This window comes from Natrix helvetica (genome assembly GCF_964273705.1).
Source record: "Natrix helvetica genome assembly, chromosome: 4".
Classification (NCBI taxonomy): Eukaryota; Metazoa; Chordata; class Lepidosauria; order Squamata; family Natricidae; genus Natrix; species Natrix helvetica.
The window spans coordinates 25,198,141-25,221,059 of record NC_138550.1 but is presented as its reverse complement, the minus strand read 5'-3'; the positions used below and the strand labels follow the sequence as shown (position 1 = coordinate 25,221,059).

Sequence of the window (22,919 nt, the reverse complement as noted above, 5' to 3'; positions counted from 1 at the left end):
AGGGGCTATGTATATCCAGAACTGCACAGATAATAAGTGTTAACTGCTATGATTTCTCAATTAATTGATCAATTATGTACATACCTTGTTGAAGGAAAGGAGCATAGTGCTGCTTTCTAGATGACATTATGTAATGGAGTCAAGGGTTCTTTTTAAAACAGATATATTTGAAGGTTTTATTTGGCTTTCTTATCCATATGTCTTGAAACTCTCTGACACAGTATTTAAATCATTGCTTTTTCTCTAATGGAAAGCTAAATTAAGTCTTTAACAGCAGCTTTCAATCAACGTCATTGTAGTTCATTAATATTCTTTAGTTTTGCATATATAAATACATCACAGCACAGTTGATCAAATTGATTTTTGAAACTAGTCAGAAGATACTGTTTGTTGCACTGCTGTTTATGAATGTTTGGCATATGCATGACCATTAAAGACAAAAACATGTAAATAAATCCTAATGTTAGCAGTCCATCCATTATTCAAAATCTCAGTTCTTTTTGTGTTCTTATAGGTAGGTCACCATGACAACATCACCCTTCACTTCCTTATCTTAAATAATCAACTCTGTAACCAATTTTACTTTCAACTGTTGGATTATTTGATGTGACACTGTTGCATCATGATCTCTACACAAAATTCAGTATTTAGCTACAGTCTAATTGGGTGAAGTTTTCTCAAAACTGCAGAAGTATTCTTTAAGCAGAAAGGTTGATAGGTCATATAGTCAGCCTGGCATTTAAGCCTTAGGCAAGTGAATGGACTAACAGAGAAGGTACAGAGCATTTGACTTCTAAAAGATCACCTAAACCAGTGATGGCTAACCTTTTTCCCATCGCATGCCAAAAGCAAGGGAAGAGCAGCAGGGCCGTGCGCTGGTGCACCCACACCCATAATTCTATGCGCACGACCCTCCCCTGTGCATGCGCGTGTGACCCCCTCACACAGTTTGCGTGTGATGGACTTGTTTTTCGCGCTCCCCAGGCTCCAGAGGCTTTCTAGGAGCCTGGGGAGGATGAAAATGCCCCCACTGGGGCCCCGGAGGCCCTCTGCATTCCCCCGGAGGGCGAAAAATGGCCCTAGGGGCAACCCGGAAGTTCATTCCCGAACTTCTGATTTGTGCATTAGACCATTTTTTGCCCTCTGGAGACTTCAGGGAAGCCTCTGGAGGGCGAAAAACAGCCCAAAATGAAGCCCGAAGTCAGCTGACCAGCGCGCACATGCCCATTGGTGCTGATAGGGCAATGCCTCACGTGCCCTTAAAAATGGCTCTGCATGCCACCTGTGGCACGCGTGCCATAGGTTCACCATCACGGACTTAAACTAATCAAATCTTAATTGTTCATCATTATTTTTTATATACCCCAGCAAGTATTATTGAGCATCCAGAAAATATAGGCAGGGGGTTGGACTAGAAGACCTCCAAGGCCCCTTCCAACTCTACTATTGTATTGTATTGTATTGTATTGTATTGTATAAGGCTTTCATTTTAAGATTTTATAGGTGGCAAGAATGTTGAACCATCTAGGCACAAAGAAATTCAAATAATAGAAAGTTTGATCTTGGAAACAATTTTATGTTTAAAAGACAATGCATAGAACAGCAAACGAGGAGGATTGAATTGTAATTCACAAAATATAAGGATATAAAAAATAGAGGTTTCTCCTTTAGATCATCAACTAACTAAGTATATACCAGAAACAAATTTAATTTTCAGTCCCAAATAAGTTTTTACAAAACAGTAAAAAGGCAAAATAATTTCCCTTGAATTGTATTGTATTCCCATGAAAGGTCCCTGTGGCTTTTGAACAACAATTTGAAAGTGGTTTACCACTGCCTTTTGTGAAATTTTTTAAAACATCCCAATCTAGTTTATAGCCCTGGAATTTTCCAGTGGTCTTCTGTCCATGTAGTAGTTTAATCAAATTACTTTGATTAATATTTTTCCCGATTATCCAAGGTTGGCTATATGCTGCCACCTGCTGTTGGCAAAAACACAAGGCAACTACACAACCAACCATGGTACTTTTTATGACTGTTATCAAGGACTGAGTTTTCAAAGATGAAAGATGAACAAAGGGAACATTGATTCCAGACAACACATCACTTCCAGACATATTATATTTATTGCTATATAAAATTTTATATAATTTAATAATGTATTAACTATAAATTGTAATGGATCAAATTTTAAAAGTTAAAGTATATATTCCTGTTTCCTTCATGAGGTAATATAGCAAGTTCTCATAAATAACCCAGTTAGGATATTAGATTTGCTGTATAAATGCGACTGTTTTGACCTAACAAAAATGATTTACCAAAATCAATAAAGTTAAAATAAATAAAATTGAGTAATAAATCAATATTCTCAAATCTTAAACAGGGCAACTATCAGATTTACAATTTTTAAACTTAAGGAAACTAAATTATTTCATAAATATATGCAATATTAATTTAGGCTCTAGTGAGAGCTACCATATTGGGCAGTAAAATCTACTACTAAGTTTTACAATCACTAGGTCATTTTCTGCATCTTTTTGCTCCCATCCATTGGTCATCCAGATTTCTGCAGCCATAATAAATTACCCCTATATTAATATAAAATAATGTAAGTTTAACATAAATTGATTTCAATGATTTAACTATATCCACAATTTTTGCCTTATTGAGTAATTATGTTTTTTTCTTAATTCTAATCCCAGAGGTGGGATGAGATGAGGTGGAAATGGTTTTGAGATTTGTTTCACAAAAGATTTCTTGGTATGAGAAAATGTCCAAGGAATACAGTCCTCAATGTCAGTTTCAAAATCATGTTGTCAACACTACCTGGCAACACTTCCATGATTTTACTTGCCAGGAATTTAACCAGAGACCTACGTGCAAACTATGTGCTACTACTGGTAAATTATAGCCATTTGGGTTTTCTCTTATTATTTCTTCTTTTTTAAAGCTAAAAAGATCCAAACATAACCTTTCTTCTCAGAATTCATAATTAATTTTTCTTTGTATGCCATCTATATTCTGTGAGCAATTTAGGCAACTCATGTATCATAAAAGTACACTAATACAGAAAAAAAAACCCAAGAGAAAATCTTTAAAACAGATGCACAAAAATGTTTAAATGATACTAAATATTTCAATGATTTAAACATGCAAATCTTATTAAAGTAAATTGCACCAGATCCCTAATTAATAATTTTGGGTTTTTCACTATGCATTTCAGTTCTTTTTTGAGATGCAATAACCAGAATAATACAGAATGCCAATATGATTGCACAATAAATGCAAAACAGCATTAGCAGCTTTTTTTTTTAATTGGCCAGAATTTGTCGTTTTTTCATACTCAACATACCCCTTGCTGTTTTTAAAGGAATTGAACAATCCTCATTTTTTTTCTCTCATTCAATTTCTGCTAGGTCTATAATAATAATGGTTTACACTAATTTTTCTTGAGCAGTATTTCATTTTATTCTCTTTCCAACAATGAAATTAACTACATGAGAGACAAACAAATACAGTGCTTCCAAAAGTGTTAGTTTCAGAAGATAATCTTTTACAAAAAAATATTACAGAAAATTCAATACCACTAAAAATAGAGTTTTGAAGATGGAGATCTCATCCTAGTTCCAAGATTCACCCAAAAATGAAGGCAGAAAGAGAAGCATAAAAGAATATATACGGTCTGTCAAGCAGCATTATCTTTATCCACTGCAATTAAGAAACATTATGGGTATATCTAAGCTCTATTCTGAAGGAAAAGATATAAATGGGGATGAGTTCAGTAGCTTTAGTATGTCACATAACAATGTCAAAATAATCTTACCTAGTATAAATCCAATGAAACCTGGTCCTTCCCTTTTATCAGTTTATTTCTATTTGATCTGACAAGAAAAGCTGTTCTTGTCATCAGAGATAGACAGGGGCAGATTAAGAATCTAGTTTTCTAATTTTGCTGCAAGTAGCAGCAAAACAGATACAATCTAAAACATTATGATGTTATGTTTTAGATTATATATTATTTTTTGATGCTACTTGCATTACCTTCTTGTGGATGAATATGGATAATTAATGCATTGTTTATTATTGGCAATTGAATATTTTAATTGTATGTCTTGGTATTTCAATGAATGTTGCATATTGTGTATAAATTATCTTGAGATGTTTACTACATTACATAAATGTCTCTTAGAGTGTTGTACATTGTTTTGAGTATAAACAGAAATTGATTATGAGACCTCAAAAGCTGTTTGCTGTTCTTTGAAAATTTTTAAAGGTATTAATAATGCATGCTGTTTACTGTGCTTATTTCTTTATCACTTACATCAATGCTATATACTTAAAGCAAAAGTTTTTGTTTAAAATTATTTTAATATTTTTGAAAGGTATATAAAAGGCTAATTAAAAGCATAAGTAATAATATATGAATGATACTTGGTTCCTGATTTAGAAACTGGTATCAATAAATATTTGTTACATTTAAAATCATAACAATTTAACACCAAATATCTGTTAGACTGTCACTTAAAATCACAACAATTTCACATTTTAAATCAGAATCAAAAATATAATTTTTATTTTTGTAAAAGAATTAGCACCTAAACTTCCTAACTAAAGCTTTTAACATATGGGAAAATTAATTGCAGGTTTACATTAAATAGCTTACAGTATTGGCTCATCATTTGGTAATGAAAAGTTACCAAAGTTCTTCATATCCAAAAAGATTCAAGCAATTGTGTAATACTGTCTCAAATTTTTAGTTTTATTTCTATGTAACTATAACATTCATCTCATAATAGCTCAGATAATAATGTTGTTGGATTCCATAAATTTTATAAATGGAAGGTAAGAAGTGAAGAGATGAGCTATGGGCTTCCCTACGGTGCCAACCTGTCTGTGGATTTTATTCCCTTAGAGGAGTTCTCTTAACTCTGTGCCTGCTATCTTTCACTGGCCTTTTAATTTAAAAAGTACTTCGCATTGTTAATTTTTAACTTTATACCGTTTCAAATATTTTTTATTATTATTGTGTTTATTCCATTTTTCTATTTTTAATTTTAATCATGCTATTGGAAAGCATACCTATGGTATAAAATAGATTATTCTGTATGTTTGCTTTAACAAGAAAGAAGAAAACTTTCATCAGTTTCTGTTCAGTAACCAGCCATGTAATGTTTGCCTGAAATGAATCTGAAAATAAAAACAATGATATCTACAACACATTGTTGTGGTTACCAGTAGCATTCATATAGAACTTGTTATTATTATCTATATTATAGTCATCATTAGTTAGTTAACCTTAGCAGCTTTCTGAGCTGTGGTCTTAAATTCCCAGAATTTTCCAGGGTGCAAAGAGGTTGAAACTAAGAAGTCAAGGGAAAGATATTTGATTTAGTGAAATGTCTATCAACTTGGAGCAAGTAATTTTTGGCAATTCCCTTTCCAACTTGACCTCTTTCAGTTCATTCTTTGCTATAATTCAAAGAAGATCCTAACCTTCTGGAGTAAATTTCAAAAGCCCCCGAGATTTAAAGCTCTTTTCTACTGATAAAAAGCCTTCACTAGATAAAGTATCATTCTATCAGCAAAAGGATATCATTTTGGATATCATTCAAGTCTTTCAAATTGCATGCAATGAAAAATGATGTCATTCTTGGATCAGACATTTCATCCATTAATTATTTAATAAAAACATTACAAAATGCCATTAGTGCAACTGACATATATACAAGCATTCAGAGTTATGACCATGCCTGATCAACATAATAACTATGGCAATCCACAAAAGAAAGCAGTCAGTAATTCTATGCAGAATTGTCATTGATTCAGTATGGTGTAATGTCATTAGAAATAACATTTAAAATTCTGAAATAAAATATACAAGAATAATTATCATTAGAGTAATTTATATTTCTTATTCTTTTTTTATCTTTCAATAGCATAAGACCACAATATTTTTTTTACTATTTAGCTTTAAATGTGGTACTTCCTTTTTCATTTTAGTTTCTATAATCCCCACCTCAATTCCAGAAGCATGTTTTAAAGATTAGATATCAAGGAGAAATTCAGCTGATTGAGATAATTGTAGATTTCTGGTTCACTGTAATACAGGTATTTATCAAAGCTCAGATTTGCACTACATTACTCAGTAACCATAAACAAGCTATTTTATCCATTCTATCTGCAAGGTAAGAGCAAATAAATATAAATTACTTTGTAGAAATACATGCATTCAGATGTTGTGATTACTCACAAGACATAAGCACCCTGAAACTGATAAACAAATTCTAACTATTATTAACTATTTCACCTGTTATATTGGCTCTTTCCAACAGAACTACAAAGTTGTCATATTACATCGTCATATGCCACAAATGCCACTACCTCGTCATATGACAAAAATGAAATGCTCAAGGCACTAATGATGACATTTTTCATCTGTTAAGTATAAGCTCCCTTAAATCGATAATTTCAAGTATCTAAAATAAAGTTAATACAATACGTAGTGATAATCCAATTATACTTACAGTGTAGCTGGAATCAAAAAACAGACACCTGCCTTATTCTTTGTATTAAAATATTATCTTACAGTCGTCTTAAGTACCCATATTTATCTGCAACAAAAAAGGTAACAAAAGAAATACAATTTTACTAAACAATTATTCTCTATGGCTTAACAAAAACAAAAGTTAAATTAAAAAAGAACTAAATATACTTTTTTTAAAGGTACTCTCCATCTTGATGATTTTCTAAATTTTTGCATATCTTTCCCATGAGTAGATTTTTGTGTGAATCTTACTGATAAATATAAAGTGCATAAATAACATAAACATTTTGTGCTTATTTCATTAGTTCCATCGCACAACATGCCGTGTGCCAATATGAAAAACTAATCATTCTCTTGGATTCAGTAGCTGGTTCTACATTTTTTAGCCGCAATAACTATAACCACTGGTATTGGTAATCAATTGCCAACCTTGCTGAATAAGAATTATGGTCCATTCCTCCCTGACAAACTGCTTTAATTGTAACATTGGGCACTTTTTCAGATTTTTTTTTAAACCATTCATTATACATCTTGCTATAATCTTCCTATGGGATTTCGGTCTAGACCTTGAGATACCATTCCAAATTATTGTAGTTGTTCTTTGTCAGTTTCTTGTTGTTATATTTGGGCTGTACAACCTACTTGGGCTTCACTTTATAGCCAATGAGGGCACATTATCCAGGTGCCGTAGCAACTAAACAAATTAAGGCACTCTTACTTTCATGTTTGATAGTATGAGGTTGTTACTGTGGAACAGAATAACTAATACAAAATAATATCAGTAAATAATACAAAACAATATCAGTAAATAATACAAAACAATATCAGTAAAGCCTGACAAGGTTACTTTTGGCTCATGTGTTTACAGAACATTTTTCCAGAAATGTGGAGAATCATCTTGACTAACTTTGAGACAAGACCATTGTTTTTAGTGAGTCATGGTTTTTGCATTGCTACTATCTAAGAATCCCATTTTTACCCTGTGTTTTTCTGATGGTACGGTCATTCTGTCTTTAGACAAGGCAAAATGTTTCTACGGTGTTTAGGTTCTTTGTGGTTACGTTGACAATTTTATGTCGCACTCTTGAAGTGACTGACAAAATAGCCACTTTAGGAAGAAGATTCATTATTGTTATAAATCTTCCCAATTTTAAGATAATGTCTCTGGTTGTGGAGTGGTAGAGAGCCGTAATTTTATAAATAGTTTAATAAACTAAATTTAGCAATTGAATCTAACAATCAAGTACGCCTACACGATCTTTGGAAGTTCCTTTCAAGTGAGACATGAGTTGGCTCTACAATCTGGTAATAACATTATTATGTTGAGAGAAACCAACATTCATGTCAATTATATAGGGCAGGGTACACTCAAGATGTCATCCCTGTGAGGTAGTCCTGTCAGAAAGCACTTCCAGATGAATGAATTCTACTTTATTGTAAGGTTACCTTAATAGAATCTTTCAATTCTGACCTCTACATTTTCTCCTGTCATATATTCAGCCTAAGAAACTAGGAGAGTCCCTTCTGAGATATTTGCCATACTCACATTCCTGCTGCATACCAAGTTACCTCTTATCTGACCATTTTCCTGGTTGCAGTTCTCCCTGTCTCTCAAGATCATTCCCACACCATATACCACTACATCTGATCCTATTTATCTTATTAATTAGATTGAGCTGGGGAGAATTACTTCACACTGGTAAATCTACTGGATGATTTTGTTTATGGAGTAAAAGAAACATATATGAACACTAGTGTTATTTGTTCCTTTTGACTTATTTTATGTACACTACATCACACATGAAATTTTGAAAACATTCAGTGAGAAAGATATGCAAAAACTCAGCAAATTCAAAAAATGAATTCTAATTCTTCAACACAATTACATAGAGTACTGATGAAATATTGCTCATGACAAAAGATATTTGTTCTGAAGTGGATACATATACACAAATTTTCAGTCTCACTATATATAAGGATGTACAATAAAATACATTTGATTTTTTTACACACAATAAATGTTAAACAAGTGAAAGCTACTACAATTTTAAAGACACTTTTGTGCACCAACTTACTGCTTTTAATGGAATCAAAGAATAACATTATTCATTCATGAAATGGTAAGAACTATTGATGTTAAGTGTAATCAATTACTCCTTTTATCTTCTTAATAGCTACATTGAGTGGCTGAGTAAAAAATTAATTGAAACAGAGGGCCACAGCACTACAGATGTTAACTTTGCAAAAATCTGCATTATTATAAATCTAATACTTTTTAAAAGCCAACCAACACAATAATTTGGAAAAATTAACAAATGCAGACCCTGACCCAAATGATATTAACTTTATTAAAATCATTTATTTTTGTTTTGGCTATAAATACTTTGCAACATTCAGCATCACTTGCTTCCAAATATGACCAAAACCAGGCTGTTCCAGTCTAGACAGAACACTTTAAGATTACCCTATTTAGGAAAATGCATTAAAATATTATTAGAAATGGCTGGTGAAGTCACTTCCTCCTCACTATTTAAATATAGATTAAACTATTTATAAAGGCACCTAAGTAAATAAAGTATGTCCCAAAATAAGTTTACTGGCACACATATGGCAGCCTTTTCTCAGGTTTTGCCTCAAACCAAGAGAGGGCAGCACTGGTCACCCACAAACATCCAATCGGTCCGCCTTAAATACCGAAAAAAACAAACAAACCACCTTGAAGGGAGAATGCTGTAAGTAAATAACGATTTTTAAAGCACCCCCACACCTCTTCTCCAAAATAGTAATTTAAAAAAGGAAAGGAAAGAAGCTCCCCTTACTGAAAAAAGGAGAGACGGGCTTTTGTTATTGTGGGTATTCCAGATGGGGCAGGAAAAGCCAGGAGACCTGGGCGACACGTGGAGCAAGTCATTCAATGAGGAGTTGGGAGAAGAGAAGAGGCGCAGGCTTATCACGGAATAGGGCACGACAGGTGGTGCTCCGGAAAAGCCAAGTCCAAGAGGAGAGCGGCGCCTTTTGAAACTCCACACCGGAGCGGAGGGCACCTGCTCGATGCCCACGGGCTCCCCTGACCCCATTCCGAGTAGGCATCGGGGAACTTTCCCACGCAAAGAGCTCCCACCCAAGGAGGGCCGCCTGCCAGCCGGAGGAAGGGAGAAGCGGAGGACCGCCGGCAGCCTCCCCCACCCTTCGGTCCCCGCTTCCTAGGCGCGGCTCTCACCCCCAACCCCCACCCCATCCTCCCTCACCCTTGGAAAGAGCCGCGCACTCGAGTCAGTGGAGTTCCGTCGTGCGGACGCCGCCAAGAGCGGGCGAACCCTTGCCCGGCCGCTTCCCTCCACTCACCCCGTGGCTGCCGGAGCTGTTGGCGGCAGTGGGGATGGTGGTGATGGAGGAGGAGGAGGAGGAGGCAGCAGCCGGCTCGTCTTCCTTCCCTCCCTCCTGTCAAGTGGCGCCCGTTCCCCACCCTCCTGACGTCGCGTGGACAGGATCCGCCCATCATAACACAGAGCCGGGCACCGACTCCCTTCCTCTCACCTGGGTCCTTCTGCCCCTTCATTACAAAATGAAGGCGGGCGGGCGCGGGAAAGGTGGGGTGGGGGGGAGAAAAGCGGCCGAGCGTCTGTCGCTCGGCCCGAGATAACCCCGCTTTACGATCGCGCCCGTCCGCACGCGCGCCTTCTCCCCCCCTCCCGCCCTTGGCTCTGCCTCTTTTGTCTTCTTCCACTTCGCGCTCCTGTTTGCCCGCCCGCCCGCCCGCTTCAAAGTTGAAGCGAAAGAACAAAGGAGGCCGTGCCGTTCCTCCTGAGGGAACGGGGTTTGTTGCACTTGCGCCATCGCTGCACGTGGCGCCCTGTGCCGGAGTATAAGCAGCAGCTGCTCCGCTCCGACGACCGGCTTGTCGGGGGAAATGCGACTCGACAAGGCCCATGGGGGAGGGGAGGGGAGGGTGGAAAACGAGGCCAGTTCTCATATTCATATTTCACTCTGTCTTTGTAGTGTTGATGGTAGCATTCTAATCCCTGGCACCAAATCCCATAATCCCAGCAATCCCGTGAAGAAGGTAAATTCATCTGACCAATTTCTCTTTCCAGATTATGTCAGAAAGGAAATTAAACAGGACCAATGAAACATGGGCACTTCTCAGTGCTGGCTATGGTACCTCTTGAATTTGAGGTTAGAAGATCTTTCAGGTTTTAAAATGCCACCATAGGTTGATTTTCAAATGATTATATTGAGGTTCCTGAATCTTTAAACTTTAGCCTCTTTATTCTTACTGACGCGAAAGAAAGTCTATGGGAGAAGGACAAAAGTCTCAGGAGAAGGCGTCAAAACACCTTCTTTTTCGTTCTGAATATAAAGAAGAATATAAAAGTTGACAGCACCAGCACTGCTGGTACTGGGATGTGCTGTATTTTATTTATTTCCAATTGTTTATTTCCAATTCCCCCAGCGCTACCTGAGCTCAGCCAGGCTATAAAGTTCTATGGATTTCAAAGAATACAGAATAGAGGATGCCACAAAGCTACAAAGGACAGGACTTCCTGCACTTTACTACCCACCATAAAAACTCAGGCTGCAACTACTTTGTGGCCTATAACTGTCAGTTGGATGGTTGCCTAACAACCCGAAGGAAGTGGCAAATTAGGGAAGTGTGCTCTTTCAATTGTGTGTGCATTTTCCCACTTGAAACTAAGCTGTCAAGAGTGCATTTACCTACCTATTTGGGCATTTTCATTTTTTCCAACCCAACAGAACGATGGAAATAAATCAAGTAAAAGGTCTCAAGATTTGCCTCTGTCCCTCAACCTGTACCACTCCAAAAACTGAACAGAAAAGGACCACGTATGGTGTGTGGAAAGAAACCAAGAAAAGATAGATCAGGGCTAAAAAAAAAAAATGTTCAGCCAGCCCAGGAGCTGTGTAGAAAATCTCCAAATTTGCCAGTGCATCCTTCTGGAAAAGCAACTTAGCAGCAGCTTGCAATACTGATGATTTGCTAATCCTCCCTCCCTCCCTCCCTCCCTCCCTCCCTCCCTCCCTCCCTTTCTCTCCCTCCCTCCCTCCCTTTCTCTCTCTCTCTCTCTCTCTCTCTCTCTCTCTCTCTCTCTCTCTCTCTCTCTCTCTCAGTCTTTCTCCTGGTCACATGTCCCACAGCAGCATATATAGTATGTGTTCTGCCCTGTGCTTTCCAAGTATGCATGTGCACAGATATAGGTGCAACATGTGAAAGGCAGAAACCCCCAGAAGCATATAAAGAGAGAATATGTATGTACCAACTCCGTGTAGTCCTTGGAGAGGAAGTTTGTTTTTCCCCCCCCTCCCCCAACACATGTCTTTGTTACCTAGAGGCAATACAAAAACTTCATTGGCCTGCTGGTAAAAGGAAGCAAAGAAAATTTAGGCACAGACGTTCTGCATGATTTCTCTTTATCTTATTTAAAATACAACCTGCAATAAAAGATGCAATCCAAGGCAACTGCAACCTACATTTGTAACAAGAACATCAGGAAAAAATACATTGCTAATTAAGTTGAAAAAAAAGGATGTTTGTACAATGTTTTTTAACAACAAAAATTGACAAAAATAGTAGTAACAGTAACAATAACAGAGTTGGAAGGGACCTTAAAGATAATCTATTCCAACCCTCTGCTCACGCAGGAGACCTGTACTAGGGATTAGAACCGCCGAACTGCCGACCTTTCAGATGGACAAGCTCAGACTATCAGTATGTCAATATCATGTCACAGGTTGGGTAGACTTTCACTTCTTCATTTTTTAACATGAAGAAATTTTAATTTAGAAATATTAGTACATTATAAGGTGATAAATGCTGTTAAATAATTGAATGTTTATCAGCCTCTGGAGATATTAAAATTATAGAACCCAAATAATTGTTTTACATTTAATAAGTGTGGTGTTCTTGTAAACAGTATTAGAACGGATGCTGGCGAAGAGGAATGACCTGGTAAAACTGGAGAGTTTTGGGGTAAGCATATGAATTCAAACACATTGTCCAGCCTGGACTATTTCATTAAGCAAATGGAAAAGAACGCACCTTAAAAGAATCTTAAGTTGAAGAATAAGACATTCCTCTTAAAACTACAGATGGAAGAATAATGCCTATTTTGAATTTGTCTGCCACATGATACACTTAAGTATTTAAAAAAAACCTAGAACCATGATAGCGAACCTCTGACACACATGACAGAAGTGGTCTCTTCCGGCACATGAGCCGTTGCCCGTTGCTCTTCCGGATTCCGGTGCGTCGGCGAGCTGGTCTTCATGCACGAGGGAACAGCTGCCTGGGGCGCATGCGCACGGCGGCCACTTGGTCTTCTGGTTTCTGGTGCGCATGCATGAGCAAAGATCAAGTGGACAGTGAGAAACCAGAAGATCATCTTCCTGGCACATGCATGCACACTGTGCAGCTGCTCTTTCAGTTTCTGATGCTCCTGTGTGCATGAAGTCCAGGTGGCTGGCACACCGGAACCCGGAAGAGCAATGGGAGCAGAACTGCCAGCCAGGACAGTCGAGCTGTGGCTTCCCTTCCTCCCCACCCAAGGGGCTTCTTGCAAGGCCCCAGCCCACAGCACCAACATGCATCCACGTTCTGGAGCGCCTGGCTGGCTCAGGGGCAGCAGGGCAGCATTTGCTGGCTGGGTGCGCTCTGCTTCTGCCACCACAAGGGGCGAGGGGGCGGCAGCGGTTCTCACACTTCCACTTCTGCCCAGGATGCTGGAGCATCCAAGAGGAAATGGAGGAGAAGCTGGTCCCCCTCTGGGGCTGTGGAATTAGGTTGTTGGTGGGGATGTCCCGCCACCCAGACGGGGATCAGGGGTGGGCAGGGAAGCACGAGGACCCCCGAAAGGCAAGGTGGAGCCAGCGTATGTGCATCAGACAGTTGGTCTTTGTGTGCACATGCATGCCAGCAACTGGAAAACCAGATCGCCGGCACACATGCGCCCGCCAGAAACCAGAAAATAATTCAATGCCGAAAAGGTTCCTGTTTCGGCACTCGGTGCCAAAAAGGTTTACCAGCATTGCTCTAGAACAGTGGTTCTCAACCTGTGGGTCGGGACCCCTTTGGGGATCGAAGAACCCTTTTACAGGGGTCGCCTAAGACCATCAGAAAACACATATTTTTGATAGTCTTAGGAACCACAATTTTATGGTTGGGGGTCACCACAACATGAGGAACTGTATTAAAGGGTCGTGGCATTAGGAAGGTTGAGAACCACTGCTCTAGAATATCAGGACAAGGCTGGTGCTACATCTGACAGGGTTTCTGCAGATTTTCTAGTAGGCCTTTATATGTGTTACACGGAGCTAATAACACATGATCATCAGATGGTAGCATTCTTTTTCTGCTATCCTTGAATTATCCATTTTTTTAGCTTAGATCTGCTAGACCACGGGTGTCAAACTTGCCGTATTACGTTATCTTCACGTGATGTTTCGCGGTGTTTTTCCCCTTCGCACAGCTGGGTTGGGCGTGGTCTGCGCATGATGCATCCGGCCTACGGGTCGCCAGTTTGACACCCCTGTGGTAGACCTATTACAGGGATTGGTTAGTAGCCTAATGCTCTGCATAAATAATTATTAATGCCACTGGACCTATTCTGAAACATTGTTCAGCAAGAGGGGAAAAAGCAGAATATTAGACAGGCTTTGTACTATAGGGCAAATATAAATCTCTGTTTAAAAATGCTATTTAATTAAGGTACAGGAACACTCAGGGATGAGTTAAAAGGTAAAAACAAACACAGGCTGTTAAGAATACTGATTTCTGAGATTTTCTTTCCAAAACGTTATGAAATATTGAAGAATGCCATGTGCTTGCTCATTAGAGATTTTCAGAATGTGGTGATTTGCTCAACCCACATGCACAAGATTGTGCTAGCAGGCACAGGCAACTTTTTGCATGATTAAGTATATCACATATAATGAAGAAATAGCCTGGTAAAGAACCGTGTTTCCTTTCTTTGTATGCTTATCCATTATTATTTTATGTATTATGCAATGGATCAACAATAAATCTGTGTTAAACAAGAAAACTGGATTACTTTTTGCATTTAGTTGACAGAACTAAAGAATTGATTTACAATACTCACTGTTTCTGAGCCAGAAAAAATTAGTCTCCAGAGATTTCTGAAAGTTGGCAATTGCAAGCTATTTTGGCAGTGTTAGCTGTAAGATTCTTTAGTGAAGGTACCCCATTTTACTCCTAATTTTCCAGCTAATAGCAGCTGTATTGTGCAGCCCTTATTCTTATAGTTGTGGAGAAGATTCTTCTTCTCTCTCCCCAAATCCAAATGAGCTTAAATGGAAAGGTAGAATTATTAATAGTGTGCAGAATTCTCTTGTCACTGGCAGCTGGGCAGGCACTGGACTGAGTCGAGGCTTGTTAATCGGGGGTGGTTGTTTAAAAGTAAACTCAGAGAGTTTATATTATGTTGCCAAATGTTCATCTCTGCATTGTTTTGGTCCGTTGCAATTTGTGGCATTACCTGAAGTAATTTGAAGTATACGCGCATTTTGACAGAGGCTGCCTAGACAACTCCAGGAGCTTCTTTTATGGGGTCTAGTTAACTCATCTTGTTAGATCTGGGCAACGAGAGACAGACTGCGGACACGAAGTAACTCAACAGCTCATTTTATTAGTAGTAGTAGTGATCCAGCTTGCTCTGTGGTCGGAGGGTTCCCCTTTTATAGGGATGGGGCACGCCCATTGACCAATCAGAGGAATACCTGTTTCCCGCTGTAGGAGCGGACCTGAGGGAAGACTTATCCCGATATATGTTAATATCTAACACCCCTCCCCTCCTAGATGGGACGTTGCGGTAGGTGACATAGTCCTTTAGGTAGGTGGGTGTTTGTCTTGCTCGGGAGGAACGTCGGAGTTCCGGTTGTGTTGAAGTACTTGCAGGACTGGTTTCCTGTTGGTTTGAAGTAGTTGCAGGATCGGGTGCTTTTTCTGTTTCTGGAGGTCTTGCGTTTTCGATGCTCTTTTCCCTGGTATCTTGTTCGGCTGCGATGACGGGGGTTTGCTCAGCGGCTGTGATGACGGGGGGTTGCTCAGCTGCGTGCGTGATGTCCTGTCCCCCGCTTAGCTCGCCGGTGTCGTCGTTTCCTGGGATGAAGTTTCCCTGCGGTTGTCTTTCTGTGGACAGGAAACTTTCGCCCTCATCCCTTAAGTTGGAGTGTGCTAGGCGACCTCGAAGCTGATCGATGTGCCTTCTCCAATGCCGCCCATCTTCAAGCTCTAACAAATACGATCGAGGGCCCATGATGCCAATGACCCTTGCCGGTATCCACAATGTCCCCCCTGTGTAATTTTGAGCATAAACAGTGTCTCCTTCTCTGAAAGACCTGACCTTACTTGTAGAGTCTGGGGGAGCCGAGGTAGAGTAATTCGGGTGGAGCCTGTCCAGGTGAGACCGTAGGCGGCGACCCATTAGTAGTTCAGCGGGGCTCCTACCCGTCGTTGCGCTCGGGGTAATGTGTTGAATGAGGAGGTAATGGTCAATGCGTGTTTGCCAATCCCCCGGGCCCATCCTGGCGAGGGCCTCTTTCGCGAACCGCACCATTCTTTCTGCCTGACCATTGGACGCTGGATGGAATGGCGCGATGAGGGCGTGTCTGATTCCCAACCCTGCTAAAAATGTTTCAAACTGCATGGCCGTGAATTGGGGCCCGTTGTCCGATACTAACAGATCTGGTAGACCATGGGTGGCGAAAAGCCGCCGAAGAACCTTTATAACTGCCTCTGCCGTGGTTGATGTCATTAGGACTACATCTAACCATTTAGAATAAGCATCTACAACTATGAGGAAGGTTTGACCCTGGAATGGCCCTGCAAAATCAATATGAATGCGTGACCAGGGTGCCTTGGGTTTCTCCCATTCTGTGGCGGGCGCTTCCGGGGGTGCTGGTCTCGACTCCTGGCATGGGTCGCAAGTGGTCACCCACTCCTCTATTTCTTTGTCCATATTGGGCCACCACACATAACTTCTCGCTAACGCTTTCATTCTCACGATCCCCGGATGACCCATATGTAAAGCATTCAATACATTTTTTCGTAGAGCAAAAGGAATAACAACTCGATCCCCCCACAACAAACATCCCTGTAACACGGAGAGTTCGTCCCGTTTAGACCAAAACATTTTGAATTCCGGGCCCACATTTCCCTTTGGCCACCCCCTCCATACCCAAGTTTGCACTTGCTTTATTAAATTGTCCTTCGAGGAGAACCTTGCAACATCGTAAGAAGAAACCGGTCCCGAATCCAAACAGTCAATGAGCAATACCGGTACTTCTGGAGTGGGGTCTGGCAAAATGTCTGGTAATGGGCAACGGCTGAGCGCATCTGCGTGTCCTAGAGTGGAGCCCGGTCGATGAATTAACTTGTAAGAGTACGCAGCCAGGAAAACAGTCCACCTGGTCATGCGTGGAGAAAGGGAGACCGGAGTGGGGCGATTTCCCGCCAAAAGTCCTAACAGCGGTTTGTGATCAGTAATGAGTTCAAAATCGCGGCCGTAGAGGTATTCATGGAAACGTTTCACACCTGCAACGGCAGCCAACGCTTCTCTGTCCATTTGGCTGTAGTTCCTTTCGGCCGATGAAAGAGTTCTGGAGTAGAAAGCAATGGGTGCTTCTTTTCCGTCGGGCATCCTGTGGCTGAGGACTGCTCCAACCCCGAAAGGCGATGCGTCGCAGGTCAATACCAGCGGGAGGGTCTGACTGTATTGCACAAGTAGTGAGTCAGTGGTGAGCAGGCGCTTTACCCCGGCGAATGCTGCAGCTTCGGCTCGTCCCCATCTCCATGGTGCGTTCCTCTGGAGTAGACGGTGTAGTGGCTCAGCAACGGTCGCCTTCTGTCTCAGAAAAACGCTGTAGAAATTAAGTAGTCCGAGGAAGGCCTGCAACTCGGTTTGATTTCGTGGTGTGGGGGCGTCCTGGATCGCCTTAATTTTCTTTTCAGTGGGGTGAATTCCCTGACCATCAATTCTATAACCCAGGAATTCTACGCTAGGCACGTTAATTTGGCATTTTTCTTTTTTAAGGCGGAGGCCCTTCTCTCTGATTCTGGCCAAAACAGATCTGACTCTTTTGTTTAGTTGCTCCTCGTTTGCAGCGGACACCAAGATATCGTCAAAATATGGGACGACTCCCGGTATCCCTTGCAACAGTCGTTCCATGACGCTCTGGAACAATCCTGGAGCAATACTTACGCCGAATTGTAGCCGGTTGCATTTAAACGCTCCTCTGTGCGTCACTATAGTCTGGGCCTCCGCTGTGGCGCTATCTACTGGCAGTTGCTGGTAAGCTTGTGCCATATCTAACTTAGCGAAAACCTTTCCTGGCCCCAATGAGTGCAATAGGTGCTGTACTACGGGCACCGGATATGCGCTCTGTTGTAGCGCGACATTAATTGTGCATTTATAGTCTGCGCAGATGCGGACTGATCCGTCTGGCTTAACTGGGGTCACGATAGGTGTCTCCCAACGCGCGTGATCTACCGGCTCAAGGATTCCTTGTTCCACTAACTTATCTATCTCTTTATCTATTTTTGGGCGGAGTGCAAAAGGCACTCGTCTCGGTTTAAGTCGGATTGGCGCCACATTTGGGTCTAAATTGAACGATATTGGTTTGCCCACATACTTACCAAGACCGGAGCTGAACACATCCTCGAACTCCTTAAAGATCTTTTCAGCGCTGCTGTTTCTCACGGCGTTGATTCCGGTGACTTCTAATCCCAGGGCTTCAAACCAATCAAGCCCCAGGAGGTTCTGCAATGGCGCGCTGGAGATGGTCACGGGCAGCTGGGCTTCGATGTCCTTGAACTGGATGTGGAATGTGCCTTGGCCCACGATGGGGACTTGGTTCCCCTGGTAGTCTCGTAGCAGGACGTCAGGAGCGCGCAGTTGGCTCTTTCTGAGGCTGGGAATGGCCTGTTTCATGGATGCCCATGAAATGATCGTCAGGGTTGATCCTGTGTCAACCTCCAGCTCGCAGGGTGAGCCCTCCAAGAGGACTGTGACTTTCAGCCTTTTGGGCCGCTTAGGGCGGACCTGATGTATCGTGGTGAGATACGTTCGCAACTCCTCTCTCTGGGTCAACTCTATCTCATCGTCTATATCCTGAGAATACTCTCGTTGAGCGTCTTGGTAGAACGCTCTTTCGGCTCTCTGTGTGAATTCTCTCTGGGGATACGCTCGCTCACTTTCTTGTGAGTAATCTCTCTGGGAATACGCTCGTTCAGCTCTTTGGGGAGTTTCTCTCTGGGTAAACACTTGTGGATTTCTCTCTGGGCGCCCTTTTTGATTTCGCCAAGCCCCTGGGTTGGGCTTCTGTTGGCGGTACATGGGTGGCTGCCGTGAGGCAGGGACTCCGCTCCGGCACACTCGTGCGATGTGCCCAAGTTTGTTGCAGTGCGAACAAACAACGTTCCTGAACCTGCAAGTAGACCTGGGGTGATTCCCTCCGCAGCTTGCGCAGGGCGGCAAACGGGATCCGGGTTTTCCCCCAGGCCTCCAGTGACTGCTCTGCATTAGGTGACTGTCCTCGAACTCGGGATCCACGTAGTCGGGGCTTGCGTCTTCGTAGTGGACTCTGGTTTGTCTCGGTGCTGGCTGGGTTTCGTTGACCCTTCGTTGTATGGTCACTGCTGATTTCTCCGCTGATTCCGACGCTCTTGCTTTGTTCAATGCTGACTGTAGGGTTAGATTCGGGTTGGCTAACAGTTTCTTTTGCAACGAAATGTCTCTTACCCCACAGATGAATTGCTCTAAGATATGCTCTTCCAAATCCCTGTATTCACAGTGGGCTGCTATTCTTCGTAGAGCTGCAACAAATTGGTTAATGGATTCTCCCGCCTTTTGAGTCCTCATGTTGAATTCTTTGCGGCTGACATGGCGGGACGGTTTTGGCGCGTAATGTGTTTCCAAGGCTTGTTTCAGCGTCGCCCATGGTACTGCTTGTATTGGAGTAGGCGCGGTGAGGTCTCTGGCCGTATTGAAGACTTCCTTTCCGCAGTAGCCGAGGAAGATATTTTTCTTTCTTGCATCGGTGATCCCCGTGTACTCATTTGCTTCGAGGAAACACTCGAAGCGAATCATGAAGGCTTCCCATTCGTCGGTTGCTGGGTCGAAAGGAGCGGGGGGAGCATGCATCGCCATCTTCTCAGTTTGAATTTGCCGCGCTGCGGTGATCTGAGATGGCTGCCGGAATTTCTGCCGAATTCCTGGGCTGGATCAAATCCGGAGATTCTTGAAGTAGCGTTCTTCGTCCTATCTGTCTCTCAATCCCACCCTCGTCGCCAATGTTAGATCTGGGCAACGAGAGACAGACTGCGGACACGAAGTAACTCAACAGCTCATTTTATTAGTAGTAGTAGTGATCCAGCTTGCTCTGTGGTCGGAGGGTTCCCCTTTTATAGGGATGGGGCACGCCCATTGACCAATCAGAGGAATACCTGTTTCCCGCTGTAGGAGCGGACCTGAGGGAAGACTTATCCCGATATATGTTAATATCTAACACATCTCTTTTCAATTGCCTCATGCTGCAAATACATGAAAGGCATTCCAGGGCTTATCTGCCTTTGCTACGGTAATATAATGCTGAAACATTCTGTGGCGTGCATAATGGTTTCTGTGTTTAGAAAGTATATTGCCCAGATATTTTGGTAGAGATTCACAAATGGTGAGACCCTCTATCTGGCTCTTTTGGGTCTTCTGACAATCTGCTCCAGGTTCAGCTTCCTCCAATATAGAAAAAGATGGCGTATGTAGCTCAGTTCTCCATAATTCCCAGTACATAAATGGGTTCCTATTAGGGATTAATTTAATGTACTGGTTCCTTGTGATTCATAGTGGAGAGGAAACAGTCAGGTATTACCTATTTCTCCAGCATAGCTAAAGTATGATTTAGGTTTTCTGTTTATTTTCCAGCTTTTGCTTACTATGAAACAAATGTTAAACAAAATTTGTGTGATTTCTGCTTGGGAAATTTACCCGCGTTAGAAAAGGTCCATTTTAATAGTGCAGCTAGTTTGTCACCATCTTGGCCCTTCCCCAAGCATTTAGTTTAAATTTAGCTCACACTTTGCCTGCCATGTTGACAATGATCGTGAATCATTTCCATCTTCTAAAAAATATTACATTCCGTTTGGCATTCTTCACACAGCCGTCTTAACATTCTATGGAATTTATGGAAACCATATTTGTATCCAATAAGCCCTTGCTCTTTAAATATTTATAGACATATTGTTCTAAACTGCCTAAAGTTTTATTTTGAAAAAATGTTGATTAATCCTTTAAACAAAACAAAACAAAAAATACTGCATTCTTAAGAGTCAGTCTGCAAAAACCACCTTGTGATTTATGACTTTCTGGCCTGTATTGTTGGATTTAGCTACAACAAGCACACAGACCAGCTTGCATCACAGCAGGTATAACAGACAAATGTTCTACATTTCTGCAGTGTTCTTGTGAATACCAAAGGAGCCGTTGTTGAAGAGAAATGCTTCTTCCCCAAAACCCATTTCTTTATATGTTGGAGCAGAATAGAAATATCTGCTATGTAGAGTCAGAAGCTCTGACATGAACGCTCTTATTAATTCCTTTGTGATCTCTTGCTTAGTGAACCTTCACAAACAACATTTCTTATCCTTCGGTTCCTCCATTGTTTTCCCATCATTCCATTCTTTGTCTGTTAGTCACAGCACAATGGAAGCAGCTACTACATGACTCAAGTATCAATGTTTCATTCAGTGTTCCATGCTTAGCAAATTCCAAAGAAGAGTATAAAACACGAGAGCTACAGAAAAGTGGGCATAAATAACAAATGGAAATAAAAAAGCAAATAGCCACCTTCAGAAGAAAAAATGGATTTGGTGTCTTTGTCACTTGGAATAAGATAAAAACAACAATAATGTTACTTTTTTAAAAAAAAAAACCAAAGGGACATTGACTTGAGGAAGGGAGAGTGGATATGCATTGATATTGGTTTATCATAGGTAAAGGTAAAGATTCCCCTTGCACATATGTGTTAGTCATTCCCAACTCTAGGGGGCGGTACTCATCTCTGTTTCAAAGCCGAAGAACCAGCGCTGTCCGAAGATGCCTCCATGATCATGTGGCTGGCATGACTAAACACCGAAGGAGCACAGAACGCTGTTACCTTCCCGCCAAAGATGGTTCCTATTTTTATACTTGCATTTTTACGTGCTTTTGAACTGCTTGGTTGGCAGAAGCTGGGACAAGTAACGGGAGCTCACTCCGTTACGCAATGCTAGGGATTCGAACTGCCAGCCTTTCTGCTCAACAAGCTCAGCGTCTTAGCCACTGAGCAACCGCGTCCCTTCAGTCCCCTTAAACCTTTCTACTGGTTTATCATACAATCCTGCTAAATGAAAATGTAGTTCCTTTTGACTTCTAGCTCTGCCCTTTGGTCTCACACTCTACCACCAAGTAAACTTTCCTCCATCGTAGTAAAATTATTATTCTTAATCTCTAACTCCTGAACAAACATGATGACCCACTCCATTCATTTCCCAAATAGATTATTGTACTTTTCTTGCTTTTAGTTATTTCCCTATAGTCTCTTTATATAGTATTCTGCTGCAAAAATCATTAATGTTTCCAATGACTCTCATCATGTGATGGTCATCCTTAAATCTTTCTACTGTCTTCTTATCCATTCCCAGAGCCAATGACCCCGTCATTTGCCATCTGTGGCATAGTTCTCTTTTATCTTTTTGCCCATAAATCCGGATGCACTCCTGACTAATAGTATGTGGGACCATGCTCTTTTCCTCATTTCTGACTGTCATTGCTCTCTCTCTTTTTTTCTCTTCCTCATTATCTCCTTCTTCCTCATCATGCAGAGGCTTCTCGGGAAGAATGATTTGCCTTTGAGAGCCCAGACGGAGGGAAATAGTTTAGAAAAAAAGGAAAACTTTTCCCCTCCTACTGGCTTCTCTGTTGCCCCCCCTCCCCCGCCCTGGATTTTAAACTGAATGCTAGGCTCAGCTCTGCAAGGGGGAGCCCAGACAGAGGGAAATAGCTTGGGAAAAGAAAAGATACTTTGGCTGGGGCGTGGGGGAGGTAGCTAGAATAGAAGCAAAGGAAGACTCACTGGGCAGAGATCTGCTGGGCTGTGTGGTTGAGATAAGCAAGGGAACCAGGGAGCAGCAGCAGCAGCACCTGTGCCTCTAGGCAGGCGAGGTACAAAAAGGAGTGAGTGGGAGGGGTGGGAGGTGAGGGCGGAGCCAGTCAGTGGTGCATTTTACCGGTTCTCCGAACTGCCCATAATTTGACCTACCATTCAGGAGAACTGGTCAGAAGTGGCTGAATTTCACCCTTGCTGGAAG

General features: G+C 41.4%; 1 protein-coding gene across 1 annotated transcript in view; it reads right to left on the bottom strand.

Annotated features, from left to right (window-relative positions):
• The window catches only part of FRY (FRY microtubule binding protein), a 213,096-nt gene extending 203,098 nt beyond the window's left edge, over nucleotides 1-9,998 (bottom strand). Inside the window, exons 1-2 of the mRNA XM_081951786.1 lie at nucleotides 9,890-9,998; nucleotides 6,525-6,611 (exon numbers count right to left, since the gene is read on the bottom strand). The gene's annotated coding sequence lies outside the window, so the exon portion shown is untranslated. The remainder of the gene's footprint in view (nucleotides 1-6,524; nucleotides 6,612-9,889) is intronic.
• Nucleotides 9,999-22,919: the final 12,921 nt, after the last annotated feature.